Source organism: Vombatus ursinus, unplaced genomic scaffold (assembly GCF_900497805.2).
Source record: "Vombatus ursinus unplaced genomic scaffold, bare-nosed wombat genome assembly UNPS02014770.1, whole genome shotgun sequence".
NCBI lineage: Eukaryota > Metazoa > Chordata > Mammalia > Diprotodontia > Vombatidae > Vombatus > Vombatus ursinus.
The window spans coordinates 33,118,930-33,144,946 of record NW_020954548.1 but is presented as its reverse complement, the minus strand read 5'-3'; the positions used below and the strand labels follow the sequence as shown (position 1 = coordinate 33,144,946).

The 26,017-nt window shown below is 37.2% G+C and overlaps 1 protein-coding gene and 1 long non-coding RNA gene across 6 annotated transcripts in view; one reads left to right on the top strand and one right to left on the bottom strand.

Annotated features, from left to right (window-relative positions):
* The window catches only part of ABCA3 (ATP binding cassette subfamily A member 3), a 117,410-nt gene extending 91,494 nt beyond the window's left edge, over window positions 1-25,916 (bottom strand). For 2 of the 5 annotated variants that reach the window (XM_027862811.1, XM_027862807.1), the window contains exon 1: window positions 13,280-13,415. The gene's annotated coding sequence lies outside the window, so the exon portion shown is untranslated. Of the gene's footprint in view, window positions 1-13,279; window positions 13,422-25,739 lie in introns of those variants that run through there. The other 3 variants (XM_027862809.1, XM_027862806.1, XM_027862810.1) reach the window with 3 other exon arrangements.
* LOC114043710 overlaps window positions 7,997-26,017 on the top strand; it is a 72,258-nt gene continuing 54,237 nt past the window's right edge. The window contains exon 1 of the long non-coding RNA XR_003569144.1: window positions 7,997-8,056. This is a non-coding gene — a long non-coding RNA (uncharacterized LOC114043710). The remainder of the gene's footprint in view (window positions 8,057-26,017) is intronic.

Sequence of the window (26,017 nt, the reverse complement as noted above, 5' to 3'; positions counted from 1 at the left end):
TACAGGCTTGCTCCATCTGGGGTTCCAGTAGACTACCAGACTCAGCCATTATCACATACTAGAAAGCTCTGCTTGTTTAGATAACTGAATTGTAAGCTTCCCTTTCGTCTGAGATTCCTGCCCTGATTGTTCCTCTGAAGGTTTCAGACTGGGCTAAAAGCTGGAACTGGGGTCTAAGTCATATAACCGCTGCTTGCTCCTGAACTTGCTTTTAGCTCAGTACATAGCCTAGGGTCAGTAAACTACCCCTCACCCTGGAATGCCATCAGAGCTGCCAGTTTGCACCAATTCCTGCACCTTGCACAAGTTTAGAATCCTCTATGCTGGATCCAGGACCTCTTCTTTCCCTAGTGCAGAACTTCATCTTGTGCTCTGAGGCTCTGTATGGTCATTCTTGCAAGACATCTCCAGTGTCTGCAGACCTCTCTGTCTCCCCATGTTGACCTGGGCTTTAAAAATGACCCTTTGTGATTTTCTTCCCTGCATTTCCCAATCATGATTTGACACATTTTCTAGATTGTTTAGAGGAGGGATGTGTGTGTGTGTATGTGTGTGGGTTCAGCTGTCCTTCTTTCTGCTACTCTACCATCCTGGCTCCACCGTGGAAGTTAAGGAACATGCATGGTTGGAGAACATGTCCAGAGGTGTACATGAGTAGTTGGGAACTAGACCTAGCCCCTAAGGCAGAATCAATGCTAGAACACTTTTCTTCCACTGATGCTGCTGCGTGGTCCCCCAAAGATTTGCTGATATCCTTTTATGATTTCATTGGCTGTAAGCTGATCACTCCAAAGGTATCCACTGCTAAACTGTTCTCTGCTGGTCTTCTGCTATTATGCTGACTCTTCCCTTATAGTGGGAGGTCTGTTCAGCAATTTGAGTTCAAAGTTAATTCAACTTTGTTGTCATGTAGACCCCTGTCCTAGTCAGTACAAAGGTCCTTACATACTTAAGTGTCTTTTTGATGGCATTTTCCTCTGCTACTGCTATTCTCAGTCTAAACTCTTACCACAGCTATGGTCTAAACATTCTTTTAACTCCTATAAAACTCCTGATCCCTTCAAATCATTAGAAGGGCACTACTTGGCAAAAATACAAAGGAACTACATTAAGGAAAGTCTTTCTAATCTCCATTATATTCTTGGTGAAGCCCCCCTCCCCGATCCAAATTACTGTATTTACTTCCCATATATTATTATCATATGAAAAGGAAGATTTATATTAATAAAGATAATAAGAGAAAGAAAAATCCAAAAAATTTAATACAGTATTAATTAGAGTCTGGCTAATTTCCACAAAATCCTGGAATTAATATTTGTCAGTAATCCTGCCGTGAAGTACAGTATGGCATAGTAGATGGCTGATCACAGAGTCAAGAAGGCTTGGATTCAAGTCCCTCCTCTGAAATACCCACTGGCTGCATGACCGTGGGCAAATCACTGAACCTTTCAGCATCTATATTCTTCAGAACTCTAGTCTGCTGCAACGAGGAAGTTTCCTCCACCCAGAGTCCCTTGTACCAACTAAATCACACCCTTATCTATGCCGTAGCAAGCTGCTGATAACCTCAAAAACAATGTCAGTTGCCCTCCTTTGCTTTGGTATGTTCTTTAATATGATTTGTACATATACTAGTACATACTTTCCCAGTCATTCAAAAGCTTTTGTTGCATTGAAATGAATTGTTCATACACCTTAGCTTCCCTTATTTCAGTGTCCTCCCTCATTTGTCTCTTATCAACACCTGTATCCAGTAATGTGATGCTGCCATTGTTTGTTAATTTGTAAAGCTCTGATTATTTGTAAAAAATACAGGCTTTAATTTAAAAAAAATAATTATCGTGTTTATGTCATTTTTATTTCCAGTTTTTTTATCCACTTAACTTCTGAGGTTCCTAGTTACCATAGTCTCTTCAGATCTTACAACTCCTCCACAAGAATGAAATATAGAGCCAATAAAGCTTCTTACATGATTTGGAGAAAAAAAAAGAAAAATAAAAAATAGCATTTATTTTGAAGTATCTCTGGTTAAAAATACACACACAAAGGTTTCAACAACTAGTAAGACCGATGGCAAATTAAGATTCTAAAATCAGATTCTCTAGGCACTAAAACTTAGGAGGGCTCTCCTCATGGTTTTTTTAGGGTTAATAACAAAAATGCTAAGATACCACACTAAAAATTTTTTTTAAAAATTACATCACTCTAAAAATAAAATACATTTATTATTTTATTTAAAAGCTGCTTTAACACTGATTTTAATTTTAATATAAAAATAAGCCATCAACACTTGATTTTTATTTCTAAAATATAAGAACTTATAAAGTTGTAAAAGAAAAAATAGATTAACATAAAATTATACAATGACTACAAACTGAATGAAACTAACAAAATAGAATCAAAGAATAAAAAAGCTAACAATTATTAAATGAATTAAAAACATGGACAAATAATGCACTTTCTCCCCAAATATATTCAATGGAGCTATAATTTTATCAGGATGAGTAGTCCCTCCACTGATCAGACTGTAATCACTCCTTGCCTTTGAATCTTGTGAGATTTTCATGTTTTCCACAAATTCTTCATAGATTTTCTAAATAACAAGAGAATAATAATTTCATGGATTAATTATAAAAGTTAAAAAAGAAAGAAGAGAAAAGAAAAAGAAAAAAATGTAAAATTACTTTGATATCCCACCAGATGGTAAATATTATAGTAACATTTGGCTCAATATATATGTCATCAAATGGTGGTTGGTGCATGTACAAAATTCCATAAAATCATCATTCATTTGCATATAGGTGATATTTATATTTTTTAATGAAAATTTCAAATAGAAAAAAGCCTTTTTCTTCTTGTCTTTTGGAACAATTTTTTTTTTTAAAGCAGAATCTTCAGGAGGGGCTAGGTTAGAGAATCTTAGAGAATCATAGATGTACAGCTGGAAGGGACATGAGAGGCATTCTAGTACAATCCCTTCTTCTTGCCAATAAGGAACGTAGGCACTGAGAAGTGACACTGTTCTTAAGTAATAGAGATGGGGCTTGAATCTAGATCTTCTGACTCCAAATTCAGCACTTTTTCTACAATACGATACTAGCGATGAATTTAGTAGTGAAGATCAATCCTGGACAGAGTAGCGTCAAGTCAAGTGATGGAGCTCAAAACCAGATAAGAAGGGACTGACATACGAGTGTCAAGTGAAGAAATGAAGCAGAGGTAACAAGCACAGAGAATTTCTTCTACCAGTTTGGCTGAGAAAAGGAAAACAAATAGTGTACCACACTGATGAGGGTAGTAGAGTCAAGTTGAATGTAAGGTCCTTTGGTAAGAGTAAGGGAAGAGAGTGGTTTGGGGGCTTTTAGAAGATATGAAAAAGCTTTGGATAAATCATTGTGTGTATTTTGGGGTAGGGGGAGAAGGATGATAGAGTCACAGAATCATAGATTTAGAATCAGAAGGGACCTCAGAAGCCATCTTGTCAAATTATTAATCTTACAGATGAGCAAACAGCCTCAGAGAGAGTAATTTGCCAAAATTACACAAGTAGGATTTGAACCCAAGTCCAAAGCCACTGCCATTTGCAACAAAGGATTTCCATGTAGCAATGAGAACCCAATTGAGATTAGATAACAAATTTCAAGTAGACCCATCAGCATAGACACATGACTTCCTACAGTTGCATACACCAGCACTCAAGTAGGTTGGAAAAAGCAGACGGTGGAAATAATTTAGGCTTGCAGATTGGCAACAGTAGATGAGGTAACAGTAGAACATTACAGGTTATAACAAGATCTGGAATAAAGGTTTGACCAATCATCACCCTCCCCCACCAACTCTTGTTGGTTCTCTCTTACATCTAGAATAAAATATAAATTCCACTGATTGGTATTTAAAACCCTTCACAACCTACATTTCCAGCCCTACCATATATTACCTCCCTTCCCACTCTCACTGGTCCAGCCAAGCTGGCTTTCTCCCTATTCCTCACATATGACACACCTGTTTTTTTCACTGGCTGTCTCTCTTCTTCATCTTCATCTCTCAGCATCCTTGGTCACTCTCAAGCCCCAAATCAAGCACTGTCTCCTCCATGAAGCCTCTCCCTGTTCCTACAACTGTAGGAACTCAAGGAACTCAAGTTCCTTCTCTCCTGAAATTACCAGGTATCTATTCTGTGTATTCTGGCTCACCTACCAGTTTCTCTCTATAGAAGGTAAATTCCTTAATGGACTAGGCTATTTCACCTTAGTCTTTGTGCCTAGTACAATACCTAGCACAGAGAAAGTACTTAATACATACTCACTGATTAATTATGACTGTTCTGTGGATAAAAGAGGTGGAGTAACAAACACTAAGTCACAGGAGCCGAGGAGGCTGATGAACTAGGAAGCCAAGGCATTTAAGGGAACCAGTTGTCTATGGAAGTCCCCAACATATGAGGGTGGAAAGGAAGACTAGTAGCAAGCAACTATCTGAAAAGATAGGAATTTATGACCTGAATGGCCAGTAATTAACAGTAACAAAGGTAATAAAAGTAGCTTACATTTCATATGAGTGTCAAGGTTTGCAGAGTGTTTTACATACATGATCTCATTTGATCCATACAACTACCCAATAACATTGTTGCTATTCTTATCCCCCTTTCACAGTAGAGGAGAATGACTCTCAGAAAAGATAAGTGACTTGCTTAAGGGCACCCAGCTAGGAAGTTTCGGAGACAGGATACAAATCCAGGGTTTCTTGATTTCAAGTCCCCAGCGGTCTAACTAATTTATTTGAACACAGTGATGTAGGCAGATAGAATGAATTTTGATGGCTGAGAGAGTTTGGAAGTAGAAGTCATGAGCAAGCAGTATGCGTCCTTGACCCCACCATCCCTGCTGGCTATCATATGTCAAATTTCTCTTACCTTTGGGGGATAAACTTGAGAAAGTCATTTACATTCTGTAATTGTCCTCTCACTTGCTTCTAAACCCTGTGCAATCTGGTTTCCAACATCGTTCTTTGACTGAGATTGCTCTCTCCAAAGTTACCAATGATCTCTTAATTGCCAAATTTAATAGCTTTTTCTCAATCCTCATCCTTCACTTTTTCTGCTGCGTCTGATGACCATTTTTTCCTGGATACTCTCTCCTCTACAGGTTTTCATGACTGCTTTATCTTCTGGTTCTCCTCTCATCTGCCCAACCACTGCTTCCCAGTCTATTTTGCTGGTTCTTATCCAGGTCACACCCACTAACCATGGGTGTCATCCAAAGCTTTGTTCTGGGTTAGTCTTTCAACTTTGTACTATCTTAGTTGATGATCTCATCATGAATTCAGTTATTACCTCTATGCAGACGATTCCTAAATGTATATCCAATCCTAACTTCTCCCCTAAGTTCTAATGTCAAATCTCCAACTGCCTCTTGGACATCTCAAACTGTCCCAGAGCCATCTCAAACACAACATGTTCAAAACAGAACTCATTTTCTTTTCCCTCAAACCCTCCTTCCATCCAAACTTCCCTATTATTGTCCAAGGCACCACCATCCTCCAAGTCACTTATGTTCACAAACTTGTTATGACCAATTCCAAATACTGTTTCTGTTCTCAAAAGATTTTTCATATATGACCACTTCTCTCCATTCACAGCCACAATCCTAGTTCAGGTCCTTATCACATCTAACTTTCCCCCAGTACCTAATTTTATATATTTCCATATATACAGCAGAACACAAAAGAAGACTGTATGTGACACAATGAATCTCTATTCCACACTGCTTGCTTTTTTGAAAAGTTTATAATAAATTCCATTTGTTACTTCTAAAACTATGCTGTTTGTGCATTTGTTTTTAATTTAAAGAAATTAAATATTTTTTCACCTAAAAATCTATTTTCTCTCCCTCCCACCTATCCCCCAAACCATCAGAAAAAAAAAACACAAAACAAAATAAAACCCTTGTTAACAAATATGCATAGTCAAGCAAAACTAATTCTTGCACTGGTCATGTCCCAAAAATATATCTCTCATAATTTACACCCTCAGTATGTTTCATTATGGTACCTCTGGAATTGTGGTTGGTTATTGCACTTATCAGAGTTCTTATGCCTTTAAAAGTTGTTTGTCTTTACAATGTTATTATTTTTACAGTGTTGTTGGTATAGTACAAATTGTTTTCCTGGACCTGTCTGTTCATTTCACTCTGCATTAGTTCATACAAATTTTTCCAGGTTTCTCTATTTCCTCTACCTTCTTAACCATTCTTATCCCCATCTTTGCTTATTTTCCTATTGAATTTTATGTATTTCTTCACCAAACTTTGTGTATTTTTTGATCCTCCATCACTATTAGTAATTCATAATTTCTTACAGTACAATAGTATTCTATTACATTCATATACCATGATTTGGTCAGTCATCCTTAACTGATGGGAATCCCCTTACTTTCCATCCCTTTGTCAACAGAAAAAAAAAAGTTGCTATTAATATTTTTGTACCTACTGTTTCTATTCCTCTTTCTTCGAACTCTTTAGGGAATAGGCCTAACAGTGGCATTACTAATTCAGGGGTTATGCACAGTTTAGTAACTTCTGGGGCATATTTACAAATTGCTTTTCAGAATGGCTGGACCAACTCACAGCTTCACCAACAATGCATACTTATATCCATTCCCACAGCTTCTCCAACATTGTGTGAGGTAGAACCTCAGTTGCTTTAATTTATATTTCTCTATTAGTGATATGGGATCTTTTTTCATACAGCTATCTATAGCCTGTATTTTTTCCTTTAAAAATTTCCTGTTCTAGCTGTGTGACCCTGGGCAAGTCACTTAAACCCGACTGCCTCACCAAAAAAGCAAAAAAAAGAAAAAAAATTGCCTGTTCAAATCATTTGACCATAAATCAACTGGAGAAATGGCTCTTAATTCTTATAAATTTGAATCATTTTCTTAAAGATCTTGGGAGACCTTTATCAGAGAAACTTTCTGCAAAGATTTTTCCCCTTCATTATCTGCTTCCTTCCTAATTTTAGCTGTATTAGTTTTTTGTCCAAAACCATTTAATATAACCAAAACTGTTCAGTTTATCTGTTCAGTGATCTTCTCCATCACTTGCTCAGTCAAGAACTCTTCCCTTTGACACATTTATAGATGTGAAAAGTAACTTTTCTCTTGCTCCTCTAATTTGTTTATGATATCACTTCTTATATTTAAGCAACATACTCATTTGGAGCTCATCTTGGTAGGGTGGGAGACAATGATCTATGCCTAGTTTCTGCCAGACTGCTTTCCAGTTTTCCCAACAGTTTCTGTTGAATAGTAAATTCTTATCCCATAGCTGGGGTCTTTGTGTCTGTCAAACACTAGGCTATTGTGTGTGTTAGTTTCCTCTGTGTGTGTGCCTATACTATTTCACTATTTGTTAACTAGTACCAAATCATTTTAATGATTACTCCTTTGTAGGAGATTTTGAAATCTGGTATTGCTAAGCCCCTTTTCTTCCCACTTTTTTTCCCCTCTATTTCTCTTGGGAACCTTGACCTTTTGTTACTCTAGAATGAATTCTGGTATTATTTTTTTCAGTTCTATAATGTAACCCCTGGGGAGTTTGGTATGGCACCAAACAAATAAATTAAACTGTTATTTTTACTATGTTGGATTAGCCTACCCATGAGAAATTACTATTTTGCCAATATTTTATCCTGTCTTTATATGTGTAGAACATTTTGTAACTGTATTCATGTTGTTCCTATGAATGTCCTGGTAGGTAGACTCCCAAATATTTTTATATATTCTGTAGTTGTTTTAAATAGAATTTTTCTTCTATCTCTTCCTGCTAGGTTTTGATGGTAACATAGAGAAATACTAATGATTTATGTAGTTTTATTTTGTATTGCGCAACTGTCCCAAAGTTATTTGTACATTTCTTAAAACGTGCTTTGAAAAATCACTATTGGCAACTGTTCTCCCTTCTGGCAATTAAAAACTGAAGAAATCATACAAATCCACAGTGGCCATGTCCAAAAATGCATGTTTCTTTCTGGAACTTCAGTCCATTCCCTCTGTCAGAAGGTAGGTAATATGCTTCATCAAAGGTTCTTTGCAGGTCAGTTGTGATCAGAGTTCTCTCTCTAGCCTTTCAAAGCTGTTTTTCTGTATAATGTTGTGGTCATCATATAAATTGTTCTCCCACTTCTATTCCTTTCACTCTACATCATTTTCTACATTCTAGGGTTTTCTGAAAGTCTCTTTTATAATTTCTTATGGTATAATAATATTCTGTCACATTATAAATCACCATTTATTCACCCATTACCCAACTGATGGACAACTTAGAATTCAGTTATTTGCTTCCCCTCCTTCTTTTAATCCTCCTTTAAATCCTCCTTCCCTCTGAAGAAGCTTAAGAAGTCTGTTTTACCTAGTACTATTCTCTCTCCATTAGTATCTTCTCTTTTTAACTGTTCCTATCTCTACTGGTTTATCTTCCTATTGAGTTAGATGTATTTCTTCACCAAACTCTGTGTGTGTGTGTGTGTGTGTGTGTGTGTGTGTGTGTGTGTGTGTTCAACCCTCCTTTGTCTTGTGAGGTCAGATGTTGGTTCCCCCCCCACTTTCATATTTGTACATTCTTTTCCTCATTTGCCCCAACTATGGTTGAATTCATCTATGATTTCTTGAAATATCATTCTAGGACTTTAAAAAAAATTATAGTTTTCAAAAACTCAGATGATTTATAAATTACTTCTCTTTGACATGTTTTCCAAGTTTCAGGTTTTTTATATTAAATATCTAATATTTTCAATATTTTTATTTTGTTCTAATATTTCATGCTGTCTCCTGGAGTTGATTTATGTTTGGTTTATCCTAATTTCCTGGGAGTCTGTTACTTGGGTCAGGTTTATCACTTGCTCTTCTAACCTACAGACAGTTTGCACTTTACAAAAGTGGATCCTTCCACATATGCAGGGAAGGGAGAGAAGAAGGGAGCCAGGAAGGGGCAGGATGTCTGTGGAGAGAGGGGAATAGGCATACAGTTGAAGGACATGTAGGGGTTGAGGACAGAGAAGAAAGAGCAGGAGAAGGAACAGTTATGGCCTGGGCCAACCACATGGAGGCCTGGCTAGAACGGAGAGGAAGAACACACAGAGGGCTGACATGGAGGGTCCAGACATGGACAGAGACAGGAGAGGACAGGTGAAACTCAGGGACCAGGGACAGACATGCAACCCAAGCATGGAGGACAGAAGATAGATACATGGGGTCAACATGTGGGAGAGTGGGTGGGGCTGGGCAAAGGTTTTCTCTCCCCAGTTAGAGGTCTCAAGCCACGCCCCCTATCTGGGTGATCTCTCCACATACCTGGAGGTTGTTTTTTTAAAGCTTTTTTTGGGGGGTGGGGTGGGGATGGGGGGGTGAGAGTTCACAGCCCAAGGAGCAGAGAGTACAGTAATGTACTGTAAAGTTACCATAGGTTTTTTTTTTGGAATATGGATTTCTTTCAGAATTCTTTATATAAAATCAAATTTGTGCAATGTGAAGTTACATAACAGGAGAACTGTGTGTATTTATTCTCCTTCCATTCTTTCCTCCAGGGCTTTTACTTCTTGCTTCATTTCTAAGTATTCATGTAATCCTTGCAGAAAATCCATTTTCCCCTCTTTGAGTCTCTGCAGTTGTTAGTGTTACTCTCTCCTTCTGCACTGGATTTTAAAGTGTCTGCATTACAAATAATTTTTGTAGTGGTTGGTATCTTTTCATTTAGTAATCTATTATCCTTTGGTTAATTCCTGAAGAGATATAAAATTTGAGTTTAGAAGGAAGCTCCTGAGGGCTAAATTTGAGAGTCTTCTGCACTGAGATGATAGAGAAAGCCATGGGAGTGTATGAGAGCTCTTAGCGAGAAGTCTCAGGACTAAAGGTGCTAAAGCACAGTAGGCAGGATTGAAGAGGAAAAATGGGTGCAGACCACTGATTCTAACTTCACAGTGAAAGTAAAGAGATAAATATGGCAGAAGTCAGAGGGGAACAAGAACATCAAGTAAAGGTTTTCTTCAGCATCCCCCCCCCCCGCCCGCATTGAGGCAGTTGGGGGGTTAAGTGACTTGCCCAGAGTCACACAGCTTGTAAGTGTCAAGTGTCTGAGGTCACATTTTAACTCAGGTCCTCCTGATTCCAAGGCTGGAGCTCTATCCACTGCGACACCTAGCTGTCCCTAGTAAAGATTTTCTTCAAGATGACAAAGATCTCTTCATATCTGAAGGCATAGAGAAGGCACCAAGAAAAGAAGAAAGGAGTGTTGTAAACAGTTTTGAATACTTTCTGCTCCAGATACCAGGAACCTGCATATTAAGAAAATCAGTATCTGCTGCATAGAAATCTTGCCTGACAGAAGAAACTGGCTAAAAAAGTCTTTAGCACTGCTACTACTGACAAGTTTATCAATAAACGTTGATTAAGCACATACTATATGCCAAGCACTGTGCTAAGTACCAGGGACACAAAGAAATGCAAAAGATACATAGTACCTACTGAAAGAGCTAAGACTAGTCCCCATTAGAAGGAAACAATTTAGCATCAATATGATGACCCTTTGTGAGTAGTGTTCCACACAAGTTAGTGCTGAAGCTTAACTCAAGTTAGCAGCCCAGAGATTAAGCCTGACAGGATTTCACCTCATCTCAAATGATCAATGTTAAAAAAAAAATACAAAAAAAAAAGAAACTAGACTCTTATTAGTTGAAGAACCTGTAAAAAGCTTGGTGGCATAAGACTAAAAGCATTGTTATTATTATTATTATTATTATTTATGTTCTCATTTACATCCATAATCCTCTAAAACAGAGCTCTTTCAATTGAAACTTGAATATCCAACTATTGTGTTTAAATTGCTATGAACAAAACAAGTGTGTGATGGTTTTTCTCCCAGAAGTCTTTTCATAAAGTCTGCAGTTTTGTCAAAGAACCGCAAGCTACTATAAATTGACACTATCTTTTTTCTGGGATTTCATTTAAGGCCAAAACAAAATTTCGGTTGTTAAGTAATATATTTTTTGTGCAGTTGGTGCTGCTTTTGATAATCAATAATGATGAGTAATTGCTACACCTCAAGTGATTGGTTTGCTGTAAAATTTAGCGTAGAAATACACCTTTGCCACTTTCCATAACATTACAAAACGCAGTTTGAAAACAATGTCCTTAACACTAGAAGGCCTGGGATTTAAGAATACTTCAAAGGACCAAGCTGGTTAAATGGAGACAATACATTTTAAAAATCCATAATAAATAAAAGAAAATAGAAAGTAGGATGAAAATTTCTGCTTCCAAGTAGAATTATAATATTTTTGGGTCAATTGATGTGCCTAGTTCTTCCAGTAAACAGATAGCACAATTTGTACAATTAGATACTTTTAATTTTTTTCAGAGCAAGGAAAACGTGCAATAGGAGACTAGAAAAATTACAAAATTTAGAAAGTGTATTAGATTTGCAAAAGAAAATACTCACAAGGAAAAGGAAGTTAGAATTCCTTAAAATACTTGACATTTCAGTACAAAGAGTCCTCAAAAACAACAATGGACAGAATCCAAAAAATGGTTCTTGAAATCAGAGTCCCTGAGTCAAAGGTCCAAGCCTAATTAGCTCAGCTCTCATCAAACACTTAGGTATTTCACTACCACTTCTGAGGCCACCTTACCCTCTGCTCTCTTAAAAGAGCCCACTCCAAGAACTCTCTAAAAGGAGGACTCATTTCATTCCGTTTGGGAGTAGGAAGAACAAGAGAAAGAATTTTGCACTGAAAAGTCCATTTGCTTACTGGTAAAATGTTGATCATTACATTAAATCCACTTCAGGAAAAGTTTCACTGTTTACTTTTTTAAAGTAAGCAGTTAAACTGCCAATAGTTAGCACATACCCTTTGTTGCTCACTCCTTCCAGTACTGGAAGAGTGATCGGTGCAGGGGATAGTACTTCCCCAAATAATACTTTTGCTTCAAATAACACTTTTGCTTCAAATAACAGGTAATGTTCACGAGATTGGCCAGCTCAATTCACAAACATCTATATTGCTTCAATGCCATTGATGCAATGGTGTTTTCAAAGTGTGGGTGAGGATTCTAAACATTCCAGTCTTGTCATTACTTACTTTATGACCTTGAAAAAGGATAATTTCTCTGTGCTATGGCTTCTCAAATTCATAAGTCACTATATTCATATCATATAGTATTATATATAGAATTTATATCACTGTGTATTTTTAAAAAAAAGGTTTCATTGATCTAGAGAGCTGTATGATTGAGTAAATCATTCAAACTTTCTGAAATGAGAACAGTATGTAGCTCATATAATTTACTTGTATTAATAAAATTATAAAAAGAGTTTTGAAATCATTAAATGATATATAAAAATAAACTATTATTATGACCAAGAGAACAATGAAAGACCCAAGACCAATAGACTTAGGTCCTCAATTTGGCAGAGGCTGTGACAAGAACATTTTGTCCTATCAGTGATCTTTACTGGAACTAAAATTTTGATTTAACTTAATCAACTAAAGCTATCTATAAAGGACTTAACTGATACCGCAACTAAACTAATACTGCTACTAAAATGATAGAAGGAACTTAGTAAAGCAATAAAATGAACAATCTAGGGGGCAGCTAGGTGGTGCAGTGGATAGAGTGCCAGCCTTGAAGTCAGGGGGACCTGAGTTCAAATGTGGCCTCAGACCAAACACTTGACACTTCCTAGCTGTGTGACCCTGGGCAAGTCACTTAACCCCAACTGCCTAAAAAATAGTAATAATAATAATAAAATAAAATGAACAATCTCACCTGTAAAGAATGGCTGCACAAATCAAGCAACAACGATACTGCTCAATGTAGGCATATCTATGGTGACCAAAAATGCCTTTATCCATTTCAATTGGTCAATACACAGAAACCTGTCCTTTGAGGGGAGAACCCACAGCCTTTCTCATTCAGAGCAAAGCAACGTAATCCCAATTTAAGCACAATGCCTGTTGTATAGGATGTGTTCAAATACTGGTGGACTGAATGTTATACTAGATGCTGTGAGGAACAGTAGGCAATTTAAACCTACCTCTGGGTACCCAGTGGAGCTAGAAGAGAACTTTTAGCATATCCTCCTTACTATACCCTTTTTTATATCAAGAAACTATGTGCCCTACTTTATTTAATCCAATACCTAAAAAATACCAATAAGATAAACCATACGTAGTTTATATACTAGAGAAAAGCATTTTTGCACTATAGAATACAAAAAATAATTTGTACCACAGAAGGATTACAAGGTGATTTCAAAAGGTTTCCTTCCTAAAGATTTTGCCAGGAATACAGGTTCCAGACCTCAGGAGACTGCTTGTAGAAGGGGATAATGGAGTCACAGACCTTCCTCTCTGGTAGAAATCAGGAAATCTTAGGAAAGGAGAAACAAGGAGAAATGGAAATAAGAGTGCCTGAGTCTTCAGTCTTGGGTCCATCACCTGGTGACAAAGCATTAATTGCATCCTCAAACAACTGATACTCTAAAAAAAAGATGAACAACTTTCTCTACTTAAGGATGACCATAACTGGGACATCTGTAGGGGTACCATAGTTGTCCTTCCTGGCATCTCTATTCCATCCTCAAACTCCCCCTTAAGACCATTAGAAAAGTGCAAATAATTGAAAGATAGGTTGATATGCTCCCATTGAGTTCAATGTGAAGTGCCTGTGTAGGAGTACCAGTTTCCCTGCCAACCCATATTTTCTCCAAATGTTTAAAAAAGACAGTGAAGCAGTAAGAACAACAGCAACAACAAAAACAGCTTGAAATAGTGGATACTATAAATGACAAAAGAGATACAAGCAGGAATGCATTTTGCTCTGGGCCATTTCGTTCAATACCACTTACTATAAAATCTATTCAGCCTTCATAATGGAGCAAGAGGTTAAGAAGGTATTCTTTTTATTCATTTTAAACTTAAAAGACAAAAACTAAAAAGAACATTTCCATGTACATAGCACAACATAATGAGATTAAATAAAAAATTCCCATTTCAGACTATTTACTTTTTTGTGTGTGAAAAACTATGTAATAAATACTGCATATTGTTTTCAAAACTACCTTGCTTTTCTGTGCTTCTTTTTAAGTTTTCTTTTGTTCTCTGCTGTGTACTTTTTTTTCTCCCTGGGTATTATTTTTTAAAATAAATTTTATTGATATTTTTTGCTTTTACAAAAACTAAATTTCCCCCTGTATCATCCTTCTTACCCACCAAGAGCCATACCCTAAAAAAAAAGAACTTTTTAAAAGACCAAAAAAAAGAAAAAAAATCAGCAGAACCAACCAATACCACAAAAAAGACTGACAATACACGCAATGTTCCACTCATCAGTTGAGAAATACTAATAAAACACATTCTTTAGAGCAATTAGACATTTTTCAAGTGTTAAAAATCCTTATCTTGAATTTTTTCTTTTTTCTGATTATGAACTTGACAAACATCAAACATGAATATTTCCCATACAAAGAACAGAAATAAAAAGGAACGTTATGAAAACCTTCATCTCCAGTTTGCTTTTTTTTCTATTTCAAATTTAACATGGTAACTCCAACAGTGCTCTGCTTGTCTGTATCCCTTAACTTTTTCTTCTGTGTATTTTTTTTAAATGACTGATTGATGCTGTTTCTTTCTTTTCTTTTCTCAGCTTCACTTATCACCATCGCTCAGTTATTTAACATCCCCCCCATAAAGGCCCTCTTTTGTAAGGACAGGTAGAGTCACCACAAAATAAATCCATACTTTGGCCGTGTTTGTAAATATATGCATCTTCTGTTCCTAACCTCTCTCCAGGAGTTGGAAAGCACGATTCAGACTTCTGAAGTCCTGATTTGTTACTGTCTTTTAAATTTGTTTTCTTTCACATTATTGTGGTCATTGTGTAAATTGTTCTCCTAGGTCTACTCATTTCAATCTGTATAGATTCCTACAAATTTCAGGTTTTTCCTGAATTGATCATACTCATTACTTCTAATAGTACAATAATATTCTATTACTATAGCAGCAGTTTTTGTTGAAGCAAAGAAGTGAAAACCAAGGGAATGCCCATCAAATGGGTAATGGCTAAACAAATTACTGAATATTATTATAATGAACCATGAGAAATGAAAAAGTGGATGAACTCAGAGAATCCTTGCAGGAGTTATAGGTACTGAGATATAGTGAGGAGTGCAGAACCAGAAGAAAAATGTGTACAATGACTACATTGTAGAGGAAAACAAATTTTAAAGACTTAACAACTCTAGAGGCAATTAGGTGGTGCAGTGGATAGAGCACTGGCCCCTGGAATCAGGAGGACCTGAGTTCAAATCTGGCCTCACACACATAACACTTACTAGCTGGGTGACTCTGGGCAAGTCACTTAATCCCAATTGCCTCACCAAAAAAAATAGTAATAAATTAAAATTAAAATTAAAATTAAAAATGGGGCAGCTAAGTGGCACAGAGGATAGAGCTGGTACCAGTGCTGGACTCAGGAGGACCTGAGTTCAAATTGACCTCAGACACTTGACACTTACTAGCTGTGTGACCCTGGGCAAGTTACTTAACCCCGACTGCCTAGTCAAAAAGCAAAAAAAAAAATACTTAACTCTAATATACAAAGTAAATACAAGGTAATTTGAAGTAAAGTAAGCACTAGTAGTAGAGGGAAGGGGATTAGGAAAGGTCTCATATAGGAGGTGGTAGTCTGACTTGAGCTTTGAAGGAAAATAGGGATTCTAAGAGGCATAGGTGAAGAAGGAGTGTATTCCAGCCACAGGGTACAGACTGTACAAAAGTACAGAAATAACAAAGGACAGAATGTCATATATGAGGAATATCATGTCCAATTTGGTTGGACTGTAGGGTACAAGAGGAAAAGTAGTCTATGGTAAGCTTAGAAATGTAGACTGGAGTCATTTGATCCTAGAGATAAAAAGAAGCCACTAGAGTTTAATCATTTCAATGAACAGATATTACATACAAGGCACTACATATGCTGAGAACATAAAGACAAAATGAAAAATAGTTCATGCCATCAAAGAATTTACATTCAACTACAGTGGAATGAAAAGCTACCCAAGTTCTTTAAAAATGAAAGAAATACAAATTAAGATGACCTTGAAATACCTTATACCTACTAGAATGCCAAAAATAGAAAAAAGAAATCAGCAACAGAAGGGACCTGGACTGTTGCAAATATTTTGAAGCATGTTACAATAAGCCAAAAAGCTGATCGTACCTTTTGATCCAGTGATTACAATGCTATAACTTTGTCTTATATATCAAATGTCATAAGAAAAAAGACATTAGTATAAAATATTCATAGCTGCTTTACTTGTAAATAGCAAAGACCTGACAACATTTATGTCTAATACCTAAATTGTCAAATAAGTGATATATTAATAAAATGGAATATTAGAGTGCCATAAAATAATAAATATTAAAGAATACATACAATAGAAGATCTATATGAAGATATATGAAGCAAGGCCAGTTTAACCAGAACTACATACATATTGCTTACTGCTACAATTAGGGGGAAAAAAGCCCAAAGTAATGGAACTTCAGGAAGATTCAAAAAAGCTCAAAGATTAAACCCATTATATTCATTGTCATTTTATTTGGTTCTTCTTTGTTAAATGTTTAGGATTTTTTTTAATTTGATTTTTTTGAAATTTTGAACTCAACACCAAAAAACTGAGCATTTCCATATCCAAAGGAGAACACAGAAAGAGAACTGTACATGAAACTGTAAATCTCTGTACTATACTACTTAGTTTTTAAAAAAGTACTTAACAAATTGAACACCATACTTTCAAAACTGTCCTGTTTGTGCTTTCTTATGAATAAAAAATGTTTCAGTAGCCCCCTTTTTTCCCTTTTCCCCTTTAATACTTTCTCTTTCCCAAATTAACAGGATAAAAAACAATTCTTCTAACAAATGAAGTCAAACAAAAGAAATCCATGCAGTGGCCATGTCCAAAGATCTATGTCTCTTTTTGCACCTTGAGTCTATCACCTCTCTGTCAGAAGGTGGTTGGTCTGAGCTTTGATCAGAGTTCTCTGGCCTTTCAAAGTTATTCTTCTCCACAACATTGCTGTCATAGTATATTCTTCTAGCTCTATCCACTTCACTGTGGACTTCGCACTTCCTATTTTCTGGGGTTCTCAGAAATTTTATCTTTCATAATTTCTCATAGTGCAATAATGTTCCATCACATTCATGTAACACAATTTCTTTAGCTATACCCCATGTTATGGATACCCCTTAGTTTCCAGTTCCTTGGTTTTCTTTTTTTCCCCTTTGAATCTTCCCCCCTTCGAAAACAGGAAGTTTATTTTTCTTGCAACTATTTAGCCATCCCCTCCTTTGCTGCCTGTTACCTTCTTGAGTCGGATGTAGTTCTATACCAAACCCCTTGGTATATGTTCAACTCTTTTTTCTGGTTCATATAAGAATGAGATTTATCTAATAATTATTCCCCAACTCCTTCCTGGATGTTTATATACTCTTTTTCTCATGCATCTCAATTGTGGCAAGTAGTAAATTTTATTCCTTTCCTCCTTTCTACAACAGTATATTCCTTTTACCCTCCCTCACTTTCTCTGTCTTTAATCCTCAGAAAAGAAACAATCCATCCTGTTTTTAAAAAAATTTAATTCCTTCAATACCCTTTGAAGGCATTAAAGTTCTAAAGGGACTTTTTTTTTCTTCTTCCATCTTTTAGAATGTTAGCACTTTATATCATACGGTCTTTACCAATTACACAAACAAATTTACTTTTCTAGGTTTCTCTTGACTTCTGTGTTTGTATTTCAAATTTCCTATTCAGCTTTGGTCTTTTCACTAGATGTGTTTAAAAGTCCTCTTCTATTACAGGTCCATTTCCCACCTTCACTCTACCTCATTATGATATAATGCAACTTTGCAAAGTAAGTTAATCTTGGTGATAAGCCTACTTTTTAGGGTTTTGGGATGTTGTATTTCAAGATTCCTCTTCTTTACAGTGGAAGCCCCCAGGTCTTATATAATCCTGGCTGTGCTTCCTTCATTCCTAAAATCCTTTCTTGCTTCTTGGAGTATTTTTTTTCCTCTGGATTGTGATCAGTACATTCCTGGGACTTTTCCTTTCAGAGCTTCTTTCAGGAGGTGGATTCCTTCCATTTTCACCTTTTTCCTAGCTACTAACAGATTTTGGCTGTTCTCATATTTCTTGAAATATATTTTACAGGTTTTTTTAAAAAAATCATGGCTTTCCAAGAGCCTGATGATTCATAAATTATCCCTCCCTCTCATGTTTTCCAAGCCTCAGGTATTTTTTTATATCAGACATCTTACATATTTTTCTGTTTTCCAACCTTTTAATTTTGTTCTAATATTTCTTGTCTCAAGGAGTCAATGGTTTGTGTTTCTAATTTTCAGGGAGTTCACTACTTAATTGAGGTCTATCACTTTTTGTTACAAAGTATTTATTCTCCTTCCTTGACCCCCTCTAACACTTTTCAATCATTTTTTCCAGAACTCTTCTTTTTATGTTTCATTCTTTGCATGTATTCACATGGGCTTTGTGGAAAATGCATTTTTTCCCCTTTTGAGTGTCTGCTTACAGTTGTTACAGAGTTAATCTCTAGGTTGGATTTTTTTTTTAATTTCTCTGGATCAATAATTCTTTCACAGTGGTCAGTGTCTTCTGTTGGCTCACTTCTACAGAGTTAGCTCCTGAATTGAGTCTCTGTGCCACAGCAACATGTTGTGCTTGTGAGTGGGGTATTAGGTGTTGCTTGGTCTCACCATGGGTTACCGATTCTTGTGCTGTCCTCTTATCTCCCCACTGTGTGCCTGTGCTAAAAGCACTCACAGGTCTCAGGTCTCCCTCTCTCTCTGGATTTTCAGGGCTCTCTTTAGCTACTCAGAATGGAATGCTAAGGATCTCAGAGATCCTGGGTCTGGGATGTCTGATCTTAATGCCGCCTCTTCCAGGGTATATGCTGTGGGATTCCAACCACTCCAGAGCTTTCCTGTGGGAACTCTCAGCTCTTGTTGCCTCGTAATATACTACCTTGTAGACTACAGATATCACTGGCTTATTTCTGGTCATTCAGGGAGTCTTCAGTTTTCTTTGCCTGTAATGACAGTAGCTTTTTGTCAGGCATTCTTTCCTTTTGCCCATAAGCTTCTGCCTGACTTTTGGTGCACTTTAGATGAAGTCATTTACTGTAATTTCTCATTAGATTTCTTGGTGGTTATTCGGTTTGGTGTTATTTTTGATTTTTTTTTTTGTTGCTGCAGTAGGTATGTGGGAGTTGGGCTGCCTGCCTCCCTACAGACAGCTATCTTGGCTGGAAGTCAATGCTTATATTTTACTCTTCATTTTGCAAGTTTATTTGATTATTTTTATCTTGACATTTCAGTTACAATGAAAAAAATTAAGTCATTTAAGAGTTTAAATTAGATGATCTCTAAGGCCCTTAGCAGTTTTAACATTCTATGACTATGATACAAATGAAACAATGACTTTATCAGCATGAATCAGTAAGGTAGTCAACATTTATTAAACTCTGTGCCAGGCCCTATGCTAAGCACTAGAAATACAAAGAAAAGCAAAAGAAATTCCCACTGGGGAAATTTTCTCTATTGGAGTACAGTCTATATGACTTAAAAACAATTACAACTTATATACGGCTTAGTAATAAGTCTTAGGGGGCACTGATTATGGCACAGACATTAAATGACTTGCCTAGAATCACAAAGCTAGTAATTAGCAGAGGAAGGACTTGAACACAGGTCTAAACTTCAAGCCCAGCACTCCTTTCCTTTCTATTCTCTTACAGTAGGGAATACAAAAAGAAGGGAAAGGGAAAAGCATTTATACAGCAACTACTATGTGCCAGGCACAATTTTGCAAAAATGATCTCATTTGATCCTCATGATAAATCAGAAGGTAGGTGTTATTATTATCTCCATTTTACAGTTGAGAAAACTGAGGCAAACTGAGGTTAAGTGATTTGCCCAGGGTCACAGGGCTGCTAAGTATCTGAGGCTGAATTTGAATTCAGGTTTTCCAGACTCCACACCCACCACTGTGCCACCAGTTCCCTCTAAATAGATTCTATTCTATAGATTCTATATGTCCAATTTAAGTGCCACTTTAGAGCCGTCTTATTTCTTCAGTTAGGAGCACTCCTCGAAATACCTACAGCATTTTGTTTTTTACCATTCATGTGACACTTATTACAACACAGTACCTTATATAGTACTTGTATACAAGTATCAACTCTCCTATGAGTACAAAAGCTCCTTATGGCAAAGAACATGTGGGTTGTTTTTTTTAAATTTAATTTTAACTTAATTTTTCTCTCAATTACATGGAAACAAAAATTTTTAACATTCTTTTTTTTAAATGTTGAGTTCCATATTCTCTCCTCTCCCTTCTTGAGAAGGCAATTTGATGTAGATTATATATGTACAGTCATGCAAAACATATTTCCATATTGGCTACGCTTCAAAAGAAAACAGACCAAAAATACAAAAACAAAAAAGCAAAAACAATAACCAAGAATAATAAAGAAAGTTAAAAAAAAAGTAGGCTTCAATTTGTATTCAGTCTCCATCAGTTTTTTCTCTGGAGGTTGATAGCATCTTTCATCTTAAGTCCTTCGGAATTGCCTTAGATCATTGTATTGCTGAGAAAAGCTAAGTCATTTACAATTGATCATCCTTACAATGTTGCTGTTACTGTGTACAATGTTTCAAAGTTATGCTCATTTCACTTTATATCAGTTCATGTAAGTCTTTCTGGGCTTTTCTGAAATCGGTCTGCTCATCATTTCTTAAGGCACCATAGTATTCCATCACAATCCACCACAATTTGTTCAGCTATTTTCCAATTGATGGGCATCCCCTCAATTTCCAATTCTTTGCCATCACAAAAAGAGCTGCTATAAATTGTTTTTTACATATAGATCCTTTTCCTTTTTCTTTGATCTTCCTGGGGTATAGATCTAGTGGTATTGCTGGGTCAAAGGGCATGCACAATTTTATAGCTATTTGGGCATAGTTTCAAATTGCTCTCCAGAATAGATGGATCAGTTCACAACTTCACCAACAGTGCATTAGTGTCCCTAATTTTCTACGTCATGTGGGTTTTTTTTAAAAGGTCATTTATTGCCTTGTTTTCTGCATATTAATTCTGTCACTACTCATATAAGTATATATTGTCTCCACAGTAGGATGTAAGCTTCTGAAATCAAGTACTATTTCATTTTTAAAATTTTGTATCTCTAGTCTAGCACAGTGGCTGGCACAGAGTAGGGAGTATAAAAAATACTTGTTAAATTGATTTATTGTTTCTGATGAAGCAAACAAAAATTTATTGCAGGCAGTATAGTACAGTGGAAAAAGCAACTGATTTGTAATCAGAGGACCAGAGTCCAAATACCACCTACAACAGAGACCTTGGCAAGTCACTTAGCTTCCGGACTCACTTTTTCTCATCTGTAAAAATAAGGGATTTGGACTTGATGCACTAGAAGTTCTCTTCTAGCTTTAAATCTAGGCTTTATGAAATGTGTCCCTTGCTTGCTCTAGCTTGTCTAGTCTTCATTCACCTTCTATACACAGTCCTATGGATTTTGCTCTCCTCTCCAGTTATATAGTTCCTTTTCCCTTCCTCACAGTCTATAGATTTTCTGAAATGTGAAGCCTAAGACATAAACCTGAATTTCAAGAATTCACCGCTAAGGTATTGTTTTATAACAGCTGAATTATTCAAGGATTTGCAGTTAGGTTTCAGTTAACACTTGTTAAGCAAAAAACTCCAATGTTCTTAACTATTTAGTAGACATTTCCACTGGCCTGCCATCACTTTGAATTCAGCATATAAAAATTAAATTCATAATTTTCCTTCCAAAATAGAGAAAATATCTTATTAGCTTATCTAGCACATGGTATACACTCAAACACTGTGGTAAATAAAAAGTCCTCTCTGAGTTACGACTTCAGGGACCTTAACTTGGCAGAAGAGCTAATTGTACTTCAGGGACAAGCTATGAGACAATAAAGAAAGCCCAACCCAGAAATCTTACCAATGATTTCTCAGTTGGAATCAAATCCAAAAGTCTCGGTATGCCTTAAATGTTATATAAAGCCAATAACTGTTTTAAATTAGAAGCTGAACTATCCTCACATGCAAAAACTGAATTTTTCTTCTCAAGATAGTGGTATGGCACTTGGGACACAGGACCAGGCCACACTGTTAATATTAAGAGATAAGTAAATTAAAGAAGCAAGGTTTTTATAAAAGCTTCTTGTCGCACACACTATAACCACTTGCTATTTTTCTTACATTTCCCAAGTGTGGACTTTCAAACTGCAAACACCCAATTCAACTCAAATATTTCTTTTAGTCTTTTCATGTGGCACTACTTTGGGGTGGGGAGTAGTGATGAAGTCCTTGCTCTCAATTCAATTCAACAGCATTTACTAAGCACCTACTATGTTGTCAGGCACTGTGCTTGACACTAAGGATGCAAAGACAAAAACTAAACAGCTCTTACTCTCAAGGAAACCATGTTCTCTTGGGAGCTGAGCGTTTGATGAAACCATTTAATGAACATTTTGCAGCATCAACAATATCTTGAATTAAATAATACTGCTAGGTCAAAGGATATAAACAATCAGTTCTCAAAAAAAATGGTGAACAATTAAAAACCACACAAAAGAATTTTCCAAATAACTAATAAAAGAAGTGCAAATCGAAAGAGCCCTGAGGTTTCACCTCATAGCAGCATATTGCCAAAGATGACAAAAGCTGGAAATAGTGCTGAGGTGCTGTGGACAGATGAGCACACTAATGCAATGTTGGTGGAGCTGTGAATTGGTCTGACCATTCTGGAAAGCAATTTGGAATTAAGCTAAGAAAAGTGAATAAAATGTCCATATCTTTTGACTCAGAGATCCCACTGCTAGGCCTATGACCCAAGGAAGTTAATGATAAAAAGAAAAGTCTCATATAGATATAAAAAAATTTATACCTTCCCATTTTGGAGTAGAAAAGAACTGGAAACAAAGTAGATGTCCACTGATTGAGGAATGGCTAAACAAATTGTGGTACATGAATATAATGGAAAATTACTATGCTGTCAGAAATGAATATGATGAACATAGTAGAGAAGTATGGAAAGACTTATATGAAGTATACAGAACCAAATTCTGTTGATTCTGGAGCCCAGTGACTACAAACACCACAAATGGGAAGAATAATAACAAATCAAATGAAACTGAATGCTATTAAGTTACAATGGCCAAGCTAGCCACAAAGAAGAGATATGAGAAAGCATTTCCCTCCGTTATTTACAGAGATGAGGGACTCTAGATGTAGAACATTACAGTCATTGAAATTTTTCAATGTGATAGTTTTGCCAAACCATTTCCTCCTTTAAAAATAAGGCATGGCTCTCTAGGAGAGGAAAAACAGTGGGAAATATAAGTAATATAAAAATGAAAGATCAATAAAATTATTTTAAAAAACAAATACTCCTGTCCAATTGCAATACAAATATTTACTAACAACCTATGCAGAGCACTGTGCTAGGCACTAGCAGATCAAGATTTAGGTAAGATATAGGAGATGGAACCTAGAGTCTACATGGGCACATGTCACAAATAACTATAATACAATATAACATAAAAGAGGTCAAAAAATCAAGTGCTAAGGGAAAGGAATATCAAAAACTCCTTCAAGACTATATATCCAGAGCTCAAAGTAATTTCAAAGGCTTTCTAGTCCAACTCTCTCTTTTTTTTTTATAATTGAAGAACTGAGGCCTAGGAAGATTAAGTGATTTTTCCCAAGGTTACACAGGGTATCAAGGTTAAAGATTAATTTGAACTCAGGTTTTTTGACTCCAGAGCCTCTGACTCTTTTACCAAGTCCTAATTTGCAAAAAATCATATCACATCACCAGAATTTGAGCAGGAATCTATAGGCATGGATAAGAATTAGAGACCATAAAGGGGATGGTATTCCAAATTTATGGAAAAGTTTAAGCAAAAGCACAGAGGTAGAAAAGTATAAAAAGTGCATGGATAACAGCAAATAGTTTAGTTTGGCTGGCAGGTAAATGTATTGAGGAGGGATATATGAGATAAGGCTGTTAAGGTACTTGTACATTGTAAAGCATTAGGTAAATGTGAGCTGATATAATTATTATTGTGGATGGTTTTAAACACCAGGGTAAGGAATCTGTACTTTTTTCAGTATGCAATAAGAAGCCATTGACTGAGCAGAGGAATCTGACAACACTATGTATAAAGATTAGTTTAACTATGGTGTATAGGATGCAGTGGAGCCAGAAGAGAAGAGAATTTAGGAAATCTGCTAGAAGACTACTGCAATAGCTCAGACAGATGATTGTCTTCTTTGGTGAAGCTTTCAAAATAGAAAGGAAGCAATAAAAAGAATGAAAACAATACTATGCTGGTAAAATGAACAGAATTTGGTAATGGTTTCTTCCCACTCCCCTATTTCTCATATCTAATCAAATTTAACATCAAGGTTTTGAACAAGAGGGTATAAGTCAAATCAGAAAAAAACAAAAAACAAACAGATTTTTCAGAAAAAGAAAGTAGCTTGTTTTAGGATCTGTTGAGTCTGAGGGGCTGGCAGGATAGGTGAAGAGATTTAAGTCTGATGTATAGATTTGAGATAATCGGTATAGGGATAATGGCTGAAATGAATGAATGTGATTGCCCAGTGGTGTGGGGAGGGGGAGCGGGGGCTGGAGGAGATGGAGGAGGAAGAGCCAAGCACAAAAAATCTTGGGATATCTTAACTTGTCATGAAAATGACAAGGCGCAAGGGAAGGTGACAGAGGAAAAAAAAAATGATTAGAGAAGCAGGAAGAAAGCCGAGAGAGAAGACTATATCCAGAAAGAGGGAGGTGATCCAAAATGTCAAATGCTTAAGAGCCAAAGAGAGGCCGGGTTTGAAAACTGTCACTAGATCTGGTGATTCACTTTTGAGAGGGCAGTTTCTGTATCATGGTAGGGGTGGGAGGGTAGAAGTCAAATTGCAAGGGGTTGAGGAAAAAAAATGCTCGCACCAACTCGAAAGGTGTTCAGAACTCGCATAGGCCCTCTGCTCATCTCAGCCTTAGTTAGTACTGAGGGTATTCGATTGCCTTAATTTGGAAGCTAATTTCCGAATCTGCCCAGTCCAGCATTTCACATCAATTCGTATTCAAGAGAGAAGTTTTACAACGCAAAGCTAGCTTGAGGAAAAGAACTGGGGTGATAAGACTACAGCTCTTCTAAGGGGACAGTCAGCCACGGGGTGCGGCTGGTGGGGGCGGGGTGAGGGTGGGGTGCAGCGGAGGGACCTAAAGAGGGAATCTGCGGGGGACGGAGGAGGAGGAGGAGAAGGAGGAGGAGGAGGAGGAGGAGGAGGAGGTGGCGGCGGCGACTTCTCCCGGCCCAATAGGGGCATGGCTCGGAGCGGGGAAGGAGACAGAAAGAAGCGAGAGGCAGAAGGCGGTGCCAGAGGAGCTTGCTCCAGAGTGCGGCTGCTGCTAGGGATGAGGACGCTGGATGGCCGGGTGGAAGGATGGATGCAGGGATGCAGATGGGAGGGACCAGGGAAGGGAGGCAGCTAGGGAGGCCCCCTGGGAGTGGGGGGTAGCTACAGGGAGCGGTGATCAGCGGCACTCACCAGGCCCTTCAGCGCTCCGCTCTGCTTGCGGCCACGGAAGGCTTGCCCCTCGTCCCCTCGGCTCAGGCCTCCCAGTACCTGTCGGTAGGGCAGCGACCCAGACTCCTTACAGCGGTGGAGTCGACATAGCGAGGGAGGGGGAGCGGGGGCCGGGAAAGCCGCCCGCAAAAGCCGCCGCAGCAGCTCAGCCAGCCAGCGCCGGCCCCCCACGGCGCGTCACGTGACCGGCGCTCCTGGGCGCGGGTGCGCGCGCGCGCACGTGACCCGTCCCGCCGCCT